This window comes from Embiotoca jacksoni, unplaced genomic scaffold (assembly GCF_022577435.1).
Source record: "Embiotoca jacksoni isolate LCO1_2020_lvr unplaced genomic scaffold, fEmbJac1.0.p SCAF_18, whole genome shotgun sequence".
Classification (NCBI taxonomy): Eukaryota; Metazoa; Chordata; class Actinopteri; family Embiotocidae; genus Embiotoca; species Embiotoca jacksoni.
Genome location: NW_027185318.1, coordinates 7,132,422 through 7,145,797, shown reverse-complemented (window position 1 = coordinate 7,145,797; position 13,376 = coordinate 7,132,422). Strand labels below are relative to the sequence as shown.

General features: G+C 41.3%; 1 protein-coding gene across 3 annotated transcripts in view; it reads left to right on the top strand.

Moving 5' to 3' along the window:
• The first annotated feature begins 356 nt into the window (after positions 1–356).
• pacrg (PARK2 co-regulated) overlaps positions 357–13,376 on the top strand; it is a 194,998-nt gene continuing 181,978 nt past the window's right edge. For 2 of the 3 annotated variants that reach the window (XM_069152443.1, XM_069152442.1), the window contains exon 1: positions 357–762. The gene's annotated coding sequence lies outside the window, so the exon portion shown is untranslated. Of the gene's footprint in view, positions 763–4,240; positions 4,488–13,376 lie in introns of all 3 variants that reach the window. The other variant, XM_069152441.1, reaches the window with a different exon arrangement.

Here is a 13,376-nt window from a genome sequence, read left to right as displayed (position 1 = left end):
CCAGCATGCTCTGCGTTAAAGTGTTTATAGAGACATAAGCTTCAGTGAATTGTATCCTTAATCACCACAGATTTGACCTGATACATCGATATTATCGTTACTGTTCTTCACACTAATTCAAAAGTGTTTCTACAAGCTGACTGTATGTTGTTGTGGAAGAAGTTATTTTGCACCATGAGTGAAGGTCTGTGCATGGTTAATAATGTGCCTCCAGTGTACTTATGAATTGAATAACTGCTCAATGTTACTACATTGACATCAGAGTTTTTTGAGGTTATGTGCGGTATGAAATGGAGGAACTTCTAGAAGAGAGAAAAGCTACTCTGCCTGCTTCACACCAACCCTTAGCTTGCTTTGACTGTTTGACTGTTGCGGAGTGAACAAGTATAAAGAAAATGGGGAATGTAATAACTTTCTCTGACAGCTGGAAAATATGGTGTGTATAAGTATAATTGATCATTTTCAAGATAGTTTTTTTTATTGTAATTATCTTTATTGACAAAAAAAAAAAAAAAAAAAAAAATAATCAAAGTAAATCTTTTAAAAGCCTGTTGTGGTCACATGGTGAACTTGGATAATGTGACTAAATACCAAGTGGAACATGGCTCCAAAATGGACAAATATCACGTCCATACATAAAGGAGCAGAGCAACAGCGAGGATGGTGAGAACGTTTGACCGAGCGACTACTGGGAGGAAATCACGGATGCTTTTGCCGTGAACCTCGCCAACAGTCCTGATCTGACAGGCGTGACATCCGTCGGTGAGTAGGCTCTGCACTTCTTTACTTTCATGTTTTCTGTTGGGGTGGAGAAGTTAAATGCTGCAACATAACCGAAAAAGTAAACAATCGCTGCTGTGTATGTGTAGAGTTTGGCTACAGCAGTGCTTTATCTGGTGTGTTGAGTATGACAACATGAATGGGCTACTTTTGCTTGGCCCACTAGCATCTAATTACTGGAACATCTTGCAGGTTTATTATGGAAAACATTTTATTTTATCTGTGTATGGGTTCACTTGTTGTCACTTGTTCTGACCTATTTCTGTACATTTCGTGGAAGATCAACCAAACCTTAACCATGAGCATTATATGCCCAACCCAACCATCATTTTTTACCATATGTTGTGTGGTGTTCTAACTATGACCAAAAAGCATCTCTAAAGATTGCTTGGAAGTGTGTCCCCGCAATGCGAACAAACAGGTTTTAGTCCTCATATTACACGTTGAAAATGTTTTGGCATCTTGATTTCATTCCATTTTGTGATCTGTAATATTATTTCTTTGCCTGTCTCTATCTCCTGAAAGACTATTTTTGTTTAGAGGACTATAGAGTGCAGCTGCAGACAGTTGGGGTATAGACGTAGGGTTTGTACATGCAATGAAAAACTCAAACAGTCATACCCCAAAAATGTAGGAAGTGGTTTTTCTTGCATCATGGAGCTGTTACTGAAACAAACTGACAACTGCTATTAAATTCTATGGTACAAAAATATCCAAAGAGCTGAATGTTAAATGTTTTAAATTGTAGCATTGCTCTCATGTAATCACTGATCAACGCTGCATCGGTACCGTGGTCACGTGGGTCAACTTTGTATCGTGAAAGGTGATGTGAATGCAACTCAACGAATGTAAACAGGAGAGTGAGGAAGCTGTCAATCAAACACAGTTTGGGATGGGATGGCGTGTCGCTGCAGAACGTTATGGAAGTCATGCCGCTTAAGTGTGAATTTTGACTAGATCACCAAAAGTGTCAACAGCGAAGCCTCCCCTACACTGTCACACATCCTCCTCCATGCAGTGGGAACCAAACTGTTAGCTGTCAACTTAATTGCTTAATAGTGAGCCACAGGAATTTGAGATCCCCCCCTCAATCAATACATTTATCTCATCACGAGTTAATTCATTAGTTACACAATACATAAGCCTGTGTTTTTGTATCTCTTCTATAAATGCATGAATCTTTATTCTTCTCCCAGACATAGCAGGTCAGTTTGATTTAGTTGTAATCAGGGTTTGAAGTTTCAGACATTGTTTCTTCTTTGCTGTGCTGCTATACAGACAGCACAGACCAGCATGTGTTTGGTTGTTTATATTTCCCTATATTCAGTTACAGTATATGTGATTGAGACAGTGTAGTGAATGTGTTGAATTTTCATTTAAAGCAGATGTTAATTATTTTCAGTTATGGTGTTGTTTTTGGTCAGAAGGGGAACTGTAACTTCTTGCTAAAATCTTTTCACATCACCATTTCCTTTTCTTTTGCAGTGTAAGATCTAATGTGCGATGTGTTTCTCCTCTTGCCCTTTGGCCATCTGTGACTTCCTCATAATGAAGTTGTGCACACCACAGGGGACAGAGGAACCACTGTCTCACTGAGAGAAAGATAAATGGGCATACTGCATAATTATCTGTCCTTGTGTGTGTGCATATCTGTGTGTGTGTGTGTGTGTGTGTGTGTGTGTGTGTTTTACCTCCGAGTCATTATTCTTCATTATTCTTCTATTATTCATCACTCATTTATTATTCTCCCTGCATTGCTGATTCCAGTCATGCCTGTTGGTTCTTACCACAGACACCGTCGTGGTCTTCCAGCCATTTAATGACAGTGAAATAATGGGGTGAAGTTTTTGTGCTGTGTATGTGTGTGCATACGGACACGTGTAATATTGACCCAGATGTTGATGTTTACTTTTACCTACTTGGACAAATCCAAATAACATACTTAATGGATCGACTACCTCTGTGAAGATTGACCTATTGATCTGCAGGGGGCAGCATCCACCCAAAGGTTGAGGAAGTCGGTTTGTGAAAAGTGGAAATCTTTGGACAGAATGGGAAAAATATAAAAAGGGAGAGTGAAGAAGTAGTCTTCTCAGAACTAAACCTCTCTAACAGTTGTTGTTTCACTATTTTCCTTCAATAAATATATCAAGTATAGACACATAAAACTATATTTCTTCAAAAAGTGTGTTAGATCCCCATTTTTAATATCTGTGAATCTGTAAAGAGAAAATATAGCAACTATGTACATTTTCACTGGCAAAATAAACTAAATGAACAAACAGAAATAAAGATCTGTGATAGATTAATGATCAGTTTGTCCTTGCAAAGAGCATATGTCCAAAAGAGAGGTTACATTTTTTCAGTTTCAGTATGTGGAACAGGTTTCATGGAGGAACTATTAATTAAAAACAGATGATAAGTACTCTTTTAGTGAGCAGCAGGTCATAGATACGAGCTGGTTCTTCAGTTTTCCTGAGCAGGCTTTATAGTCTGTGGTTCTTCTCCGTGAGCACATAATCAACCACTGGATGGTGCTGTGTGCTCAGAGTTTCCTCTCCTTGTTTTTATATTCTTGGAAGCCACAGCAATGCACAGTAGCCTTCCTTTTAGGCTTTTGTGTGTGTTCTGGCTTTATAATGAGAAATCCATTAGGCAGGTTTTCCAGTGGTGGGTAAGACTGGAAATGATCAGTTTACAGCAAAAATATGAAGTAGATTTTCCTACCAAACAGCAAGCACTGTGGATTCATTTTCAAAATTGGACAGTGAGTTTTAATAAGTCAGCTTCATAGGTTAAAAAAGTGTATATATATTTTTCAGGTTTGTAGGTTCATTTCCTACAGATGAATTTGTGTACTTGCCTTCAGTGTTTTTCTGACAGTCTGGCTCTGGGGTGTTTTAAGTTCACACTTGAATTGCTGCTCCCCTCCTCTTGTGCGTTCAGTTTGTCTTTGTGTTGTTACCCCATGGGGGGTTTACAGTCACTTCATTATGAGGAAAATACATTGTTATGTTGTTGAGTGGAATAAGCGTGAGACCCAATCAGAGATTTCCTCTCTGAGACAGTTATTCTTGATGACCTAAATGAAACATGAAAATACTCTGTGTGTGTGTGTGTGTGTGTGTGTGTGTGTGTGTGTGTGTGTGTGTGTGTGTGAGAGAGAGAGCAGAGAGCCGAAGGAGCGCACTCATCCCTGCATCATTTTTTGATGGATAAGTTTCCTCCCTCCTCTCGTCACGCGTTGGTTGTCACAGTGATGACGAGTGGCTTCCTTCTGCTTTTCTGGCGGGTGGTGGGATGTGACAGTCGTATGGGCAGCTGCCAGCATGCGTCTCACTGCTCTTCCTCCTCCAGACTCGCCCTCCCAAATCAAATGATTAACTCCTTACTTTGTTGTCCATTTACCAATCCCCTCCTCCTAGCATCTTGAATTATGAACGTGATTTCTTTCTTCCAGTCTGTGTCGGCCGACCTCTGTAGTGCCTCAGAAATGATAACAGGACCGAGAAGAGCAACAGCGGTGACAAGAGCTATTACAACAACACGCAACACAACAACAGAGTACAGACAACACTCAACTCCAGATGGGCGCTTCCTGTGCCAGGCAGGAAATGGCACTGAGCTCCCTCGCCATCATATTTCATTTTAGCAGAAAACAGAGATGATCATCACTTCATCTTCAACACATCCGTTTCTCCCAACGGGTGAGCTGCAAATTCATTTCAGTCTTTTTGTTCTTCTGCTCTGCGTGCATCTCACTTGGGTTGTAGTCATCATTGGCTAGAAAAGGCGGACAGTCAGACTTCAATATTAAGCCTCAAAGCCTTTCCATTGCCTGCTGTGGCGTCACTCCGAGTGGAATGGAGATGATTTTATTGCGGCTGACCGCACACAGATGAACACAACTGCATGGCCTGTGATATGTGGAAAGATACACTTGTATTATAATAATAAGAATCATTTCACAACAGACAAATAGGAACGTTTATGCATTTTATAATGCACTAATTCTACACTTTAGGATAGTCTGTAATGTATTCTACAGCTTTCATTAGTCATCTTAACTTGATCCTTTACAGGAAAAAATGTACCAAGCGGATTGGGTCTAATAGATGATGCTGCCAAGTTCTGTTATGGGAATTGTAGGCTCTCCATAATGCACTGATGTTGATATCATTTGACTTGTAAACGGTGAGGGGGCCTTTTACTGGCAGAAATGGTGGGATCATGAGCATCTGAGAAATTTGTGGTGAAATAGCCAGACTTGGTTGGCCTACCCAGCCTAGTTTGCTCGCTTCGTTATGTTAAAAATGGCAAAAAAAAAAAATCTTCGGTTTGTATGGATGATGATGAGGTTGTTTGTCACTTCTTTGTATTCAGAGAGCAGAAGTACAGCAGATTTTTTGAGGGCGGCCGTGTTGCCTATTTATTGTCCTCATGTGAACTCTATCAACTCAGAAGTGGGACGTTCCCAAATGGGAACCTTCCTAATTCCGAGCTGCCTGAACGCACGAAAAGGTTGCAATGAAAGATGTTGCAATTTCAGAAATGTCGGGTTTAGCAGTTTTGAAGCATGATTAATGACGCGTGACTCATTATTTTATTAAATTGTGTTTTGCAAGTCTAACTTGTGCAGTGTTAAATCACTTTATTACCCTTTCTACCAGTCTTTGCTAATTCAGAACCCCCATATGAAAGTATAACACAAAATAATTATCAAATGACTAAATCAATGCTAAAAATTGTCAGGTTATTTGACCTTCGTTTAACCGACAGGGTCTCTTGTGTTAAATATCTTCTTTATTTCAAGAGAGTACAATGTGTCATTATAATTATAATTAACCACATAGTGCCAAAATAACACCCAAGGCAAATCTATTTTATTCATGTAACCCTAAATCACAATTTTTCCCAAATGTGCTTCAAAGGGCTATACAATGTACAAACAAATTATCCTTTTATTTACCTATTTACTTTTGTTTTGTGTAGATTTTATCCTCAGTTCAAAAAAAGGAAAAACTCCCCCAATAAAAGGAAAAAAGAGGTCGTTCCCTCTTCCAACAATGCATTAGAAAAAGGAGCAAGGTAAGGAGGAGACACCTGAAAAACACACCCGTTTCATGTGGATAAGCATGCGTTTCTCTACTTGCATGCACATATGTGAGTTCATGAAATGTTTGTGTGTAGGAGAGATCGCATTATCCCTGTGCTGCAGAGTGCAGATGATGCGCTCAGTTCTGCTGTGTAGGCCCTGTGTTGAACAGATGTCACGGACGCTGATACTGTCCCCGTGCTGAGCGGGAACAAATTACAGGCCGATACACACAGGAGAACTCACACACACACACACACACACACACACACACACACACACGCTTGCAAATATAACCTTCAGATTACAGATGGCCCCTATCAGAGGCCGCTGGCTGGATTTGCAAGATGTAAATACTGAGAGGGTAATCCAGCACAGGACAGAGGGGGGTATAACATGGGGCAGGATGAGCACCAGATGGTGGATGTGGGTGTGTGTGTGTTCTGGGGGGAATGTTAAGCATGCCGAGGTACTGACATTGGGATTACGGTTGTCTGTTTTTTATGTGCCACAGATGGACCTGTAGTGTTTCTGTTCTCAGCACAGAAAGCGGGGGGGATAATAGCCCTCAATATGAACCACCTCGATCCTTTTTCACTGTCTCTTAGCCCGTGTTGCACCAAGGCAAAGGGTCGTGAACTTCTATTATTGGTGAATGGAAGCCCGCGTTCACAGTGACCTTGAGTTGCATGTGAGCAGTAAACTGAGTAAGAGGACGTGAGCGCGAGCACAGCTCCGTGTTTGTGTATTAATGTCAGACAGACAGGGAGGGAGAGAAACAGGAAGTAATACAAACCGGGAAACAGAGAAAAAGAGACAAGCTGTTGTCACACGAGTGAGGCCGAGTTTTATTCTTTGACTCACAGAGGTCACGAGCCAATCGAGCTGGCGCGCTTTATGGTGTACCATCCTGGGGAACATTTTCTCCTGCACATTCTTTTCCATTTCCCCTCCTCCACCCCCCCGTCTCCTACACCCTTTTTGTCCTTGCCATAATTTCATCTCTTTGCACGTCATTAGCAAGCTGGCGCCTAATGAATTTCTTATCTCTCTGAATTCAGTGGCTGTTGTGATAACGTTTATTGTTTTCAGTTTTACTATTCCCCACATCGAAGGCAGGAGCGTGTGAATGTGAGGGGGGAGAGGGAAAGAAAAAGACAGATGTTTAGACTGGAAGATGGAGATGGAAACAAAAGGAAACTCTCGGCAGCGGTGGCGTTTTGGTTGCATATAATCCAAGTTCTAAAATGTACTTGTTAGTGGAAGTATCAAAGCATGCTTGCAAGCAATAGAGGCGAACAGTGGCATGCTGGAAGGGTTCTAGTACGTGGAAAGACGTCAAGAAGAACAGGTGGTGCAAATGACAGAATGAGGAGAGCAGGAAATGGGGGGGGGGGGGGGGGGGGAAGGGGTGTCAGAACCTTTTGGAAGAGAGAGAAAAGAAACCTCGAAAGAAAACAGAAACCACTGACTGGATAGTGATACAAAGAGCGAGTGAAGAACAAGGAGCTTGGACATGATTAAACAAGGAGAGAAAAAAGAATGGGAGGCAGATCGAAGGACAGAGCAGTGGCAGATGGGTGTGTTCTGGTCTGTTACTAATGTTCCTCGCAAGAATTAAAGTCCAGGAAGAGGTTGGTGCACACACAGGCTCATACGTACGCATTGCACACTGTCAGCTCATTTGTATATTGTGACTGAGGGCCCCTGTAAACATCAGCAACCCCCTATTGGCTCTCCTGCAGCAGTAGTTAGTGACTTAGTGACCCATGCAACCCCGTCACACACTGGCATCGGCCCCTTGTAGTAGCGCATGGTCGATCCAAAGTGTCACCTCGCTAAATATGGGCACGCACACATATATGGACACAAACACACACGGCTCGCTGTAAGTGTTAAGCACATTCCTCTGACACCTTCCCTGATAACAGAATGCAAGCAGGGTGTGATGTGAGAAGGAGGGAATGAGCGCGGAAAAGAGGGAAGTGAGAGTGGAGGGAGAGCTAATAGCAGCTGTGTCACACTGTCAGCATTAGTGCAATGCAGTGTCAAAACAAGGCCTCCGCTGAGCACTTGAGCTGTATTTTAACACGTTAAGTAATACAGGAGCACTGTTGTGGTTTGGGAACTTGATTTCCCATGGAATAATATCATTCTAATATGATGCTAAGCATGTGGCTCATTATGCAGCCGTGCCTTGTGAAACTTTGCTTACAACTTGTTTGTGTGCTTTTTTGTAACATCCTCTGTTAAACCTGGCACTTAAGCACTACATCATATGGAAGTTATTCGGAGAAACAACTTTAAATTCTTCCTTCTGTTCACTGCCACCTGCTGCAGTTTTAGTTCCTCAATTTACAGTTTTGGGCCTGATTCCTAAAGTTTCCTGAAATTATCAGATGGTTGAAATGAAGATGATGTAAACATTTAATAAAGTCCAATATTAAACTCTCGTTGATTACTATTGCGGCAAATATAACAGTCCAAATGGTAGTTCATTCTATTTAGCCATGATGAAACTCTAAATTTACCTGAATTGATAGAACCTGAATGATACTAGATTTGTGTTTTTATATTGACTGATATTATACTATATATACAGTAAACACACATTTTAACTATCCCTCAAATGTGGTTTTTAAACCCTTTTGAAACTTTCGACAAAGTTATGTAATGGCAAGATATTTTACAGTTTATTGTCCAAACCGACTTCATTGCACTGATACATTTTAAATACCTATAAATAATAAAAACACAAAAGTAGAACAATTTCTAATGTACCCCAAGCATGTTTTTCTGCACTTTGTCCTGTACAAAATGTTTTCATAACCATGCATATTAGCTAACATATATGCCAATAGTGATCTATCTGTAATTGCCCAATATCAGCCCATAAAATCAGTCATGCTTTATTAATTGGTGTACCATGTGTCTCTACTGCTACTCACGACTTTAATAATTTAGTTAAAGTGAGTTAACCAAACCAAGAAACCCAACTTGACCCACCCCTCTCCTCTCTGCAGTGTGTGTATGTCTCCCCTTTCAAATTCCCTTTGAGTACAGTGCACACAGAGACCCAGAGACACACCATATACTGCACCTGGACCATCTGATTACAAACAGAGTCATCCAGGAATATGCAGCTTGTGAGCACAACACACAAAACACACAAACAACTAAGCAAGGCCTTAAAATGCAAGATAATGCAGGTCCCACTTTATTTGATCTTGTACTCTAATGAAGCACATTCCCATAAATATGAAAAAAAAACAAAAAAACAAAAAAAAAACGGATACTGAATGAACTTGTGGGAGCCCAACTGGGACACATGGCAGTTGTCTTATTTGGCCAGTTATCAATCTGCTATTGTTAAAACATTATTACTACTAAAATACTACAAATACCACAGTAAGTACCTTGAAATGACAGAAAGGTCATTTTTACTGCACCAATATGAATAAAATCTTCATGTCAGTTTTGTGAGGGTTTCACAAATGTAATATATTGCAGATCATGACTACATGAATGATATAAATATTGTATGAAGTGAAAATTCATTATTTTGAGTTTCAGACAAACACACTGACTTAATATTTGCAAGATTATTGAATAATGTTAAAAAGTAGAAAACAGAGCATCATCTTCAGTGATAGGGTAAAACAAATTTCATCATTGGGATGAACGTAATATACATACTGTATATATTTATATTTTATTCTCTGAGGGCATCGTCAAACTCCTTGTATTTACTGCCACAGTTTACGCAAACACAGCCTGCAGCACAGGCCTGATGGAAACAAACATCAGTACTTTAAAACTCCCCTAAAATACCTTGAAAGCAATGTCAATTCTCTAATACCTCTAACTCTGCGTCAGTCAGGGGAAACATCGCCGGTGCTTTATTTAGAGTGTCAAACAGATTAGCCTTTTGTGCTCTGACCCCTTTGAAGGAAAAAAAAAATAAATGGAAGAAAATGTAACTCTGGGATCGATAAGTTGAAGGACAACAGGCAGTGAGTGTGAAAAGAAGTGACAGATACACGCATGTGCGTAAAGCTCTCCCAAAGTGAAGGTCAGGAGGAGGTAAGCTGTGTGTTTAAAAATGATGTTAATTGAAGTTAAGGCTGTGAGAAAAAGAGAGGAGGTCTCCGGGCAGGGAAACACAGGCTTTCATGCTCTCGTTTGATGCCAAAATTCTACTTTGAAGCCATTTTAAGTCTCATTTGGGGGACGCAAAAAGACAAAAGTTAGAGCCTTTTATGAGTATTTTATCCCTGTCTTTTTCCACTTACATCCATATTTGTATGAATCAACAATCAGCACGCATGCCAGGTTAGTCGACCTTCAAGAGATTCTCACTTTTCTGCTCTGATTTCCAGATTATTCTCATCTGTTCTCTTGCAAGAAGGCCATACACACTTCCCATCCTGTTCCGCTCCAGCAGCTCAGACAGCTATTGTACACGCAGTAGCGAGTCTACACAAGGACCCAGAAGCTTCATTGCGCTCCCAGTCTCATCACAGTACACCCAGCCAGAAAGCAGCCACCGTGTTGTTCGGCGCTACGGCGCTTGCCACCTGTCCACATGTCCTGGGCAGGGCTGAAGTGGGCGCGGCCTGCAGAGAGACGCTTAAATGCCTCAACAGGAACATCAGGAGTGCAATTCTGCTAGCTGTCCCCACACATATGGCCCTGTTTTTCAGCTCTGGATGTACACAGCGGAAAGGAGAAAGAGAGAGGGAGAGAGAGAGAGAGAGAGGAGGAGGAGGTGAAGCCAGAGAATGGATGAGGGGAAAGCAGCAGCAGGACAGACGTGAAATAGAGGGTTTAGCAGAGAGAGAGATGACCAGACGAAGACAGACTGCGAGAATAGAGAGACAGGAAACACGAGTAAGAGATGAGTAATTGAAGGAGATAGAGAGAAAAGGGTTGAGAGGGTGTGAAATGCGAGAAGAGAGTTTGATTTGTTTTTCAGCAGTGTCGTGCTGTCACACAAATGTGTTTACCAGCCCCTACTTTGCCATTAGTGACACTTGGGCGCTCCTGTAGAAGAAACCAAATAGGCTGATAACTGCCTCATGTATCCTCCAAATATCCCCATAGCTCTCCATCTGTTGGACTGTGTCCGTCCGTATGTCTCCTCTCTTCAGCCGTCCCCCCTCTCCGTCTCCCGCTTCTGTCTTTTTGTGGTTGTTGTTTCTCTCGTTCCTGTCTGTTTCCTACTCGTGCTCAATCTTCTTCCAAGTTTGAACCGCTGTCTGTTGTGATAGAAAACCGAAGCTGTATGAAGGTTAGGAGGTGAGTAGCATGCAAATTAGTGACAGAGATGCAGCAGCTGGAGAGTCCAATTTCAGGGACCACCCAAATTTAGACGAGCTACAGAAGATTCACGATAGCGTCATCACGAGCTTCTACCTCGAGCGTCTTCGTAGGGATGGCCAACAACACCGTTCAATATTCACTTAGACGCTGATCGTTGATCTGTTGCTCGGCTGTGTGCTCGGTGCTTCATTCTCAAATGACTGTGCATAAGCTCTGGTAGATTTATGATACATCAACTTTACCTGGCAGAGTAGGTGGTTGCATATTTCTGCTGTTTGCCGTAACATCAAATCTTACGGTTGCCACACATGACGCATTTCATGACAATTCATCCAACAGCTGAGATATTTCAACATTTCCATTTTCATTAGAGCCACGAGGATGGCTTAGAACTGGAGCTAAAGCAGTTTGTCCATCAACACAAGTGCAAATAATGCGATAAGATAATTCTACAATATCCACTATTCATATGTCCAACTTCATTTTTGTCTTAAACAACTGTAAATGAACCTAAAAGTCTACATTAGTGATTGGTTTATACTGGTTGCTAAGCTAACAGGCACAAACACAGAGTTCAAACCTGGCTTCTATTATGTACATCTTCCATTTTTTTCCCACTGGTGCAGATTATACAGTATATTTACTGCTGACAGGTGAAATTCTAAGTATTCTTGGCAGTGTGTGAACACTAAAGGATACACCAGTTGTGTCCTTGAGATCTTTTCCTACATTTGGCGGAGTGTTTCGATTGCGATGCCAGTATTGACATCTCTATATAGTGAAATATTTACAGCCCAAACACATTTCCGTTAAATGTTGGATTCTATTAAGTTCCTTAACTTTGAGCATGCAATGTTGTTTGTGACAAAAAAAAGTTGCTACAAGTGATAAAATGCTCTCCTCTTTTCTCACCTTTCTCATCTTACTTGAGTCCCAAGCCTGTCCTCTTGAAAAAAAAACCATTTCATACGGTGAGAGTTACTGTTGTTGCTATTCACACATCTTATTTTCTTCTTTAAATATTACAGCAGTGCAGCTATTTCTACGACCTGCCAGTCACCTTCATGCAGCAGTACCTCCGACTTCAGAGCACTTTTGTCTTTCAACCTGGCTGCTTTTATCTCCTTTGCCTTTATAATAGCCTGTGTATCCATCTTGCTGCCAATCTCTGCAGGCCGGTATTTTGCCCTTTAGCAGCCTGCGAGGGCTCCTCTGTCTCTGCTGGACTGTCGACTTACTTTTTACTAACCTGAGCTCCGGCAGACTGCTTTAACCAACAGAAACCCTTGCATATTCACCTCCTAAAACAGGGGTGGGCAATTATTTTTTCCATAGGGCCACATGAGAAACAGAAAATATTGTGGAGGGCCAGGCCAAAAGGCTGAACTCAATTCTGCATAATAAGCACTGCAGCTTTAGTCCATGCAAGAGGTAAAATTAGAAAATATGTTTATTTTGTAATTTCCAATCAACCTCACACGGGCCAGTCAGAATCAGCCAAAGGGCCACATGTGGCCCGCGGGCCACACAATGCCCAGGTCTGTCCTAAAAGCTGGAGCTGACTTTATGCGAGGAGCTTACAACACCAACAGCCTTATATAAAATGGCAGGTAAAAAAAAATCAGCCGTGCTAATTTTTATAACAGAAAACCAACGTTTTACAAAAGGATGGTAGTTTTTTTTCTAATAATAACTGATGGAGTTGTTTTCCTATAAAACGGCCTGTAAAATGAGTTTTTTGAATAACAGCCGTGTTGTCTGTCACACCAAACTATCCTGTCAAAAGCGGCTTGAACATGAAAGGTGTGACTACACTGACTCTCGCTGTGGCTCCTGCTAAACTCTTTAAAGGTGTTAAGTTCCTCTCGTACTCTGGTGTCAGACCTGTCACAGAGCAGGGCTCGGAGAGCGAGATGGAAAATACCCTTTGTTAATATTTCAACGGCTCAAACAGTCGGAGATCATACAGAGTGACAGATACAGGTAGAGCAGTTTGAATCCAATGGTCAATACATAGAAGAGAGCAGAGCCCAAGAGTGCGAGTCAGAGGACTTTTTTGAGTCAACATTTGACACTGTAGTGTTGACTTAAAGCTGCTGACTTAAGGGACGGGAAAGAAACGGAGGTAGACAGAAAAATACAAAGAAAAGTATTAAAGATAATGGAAAAATATGAAAGA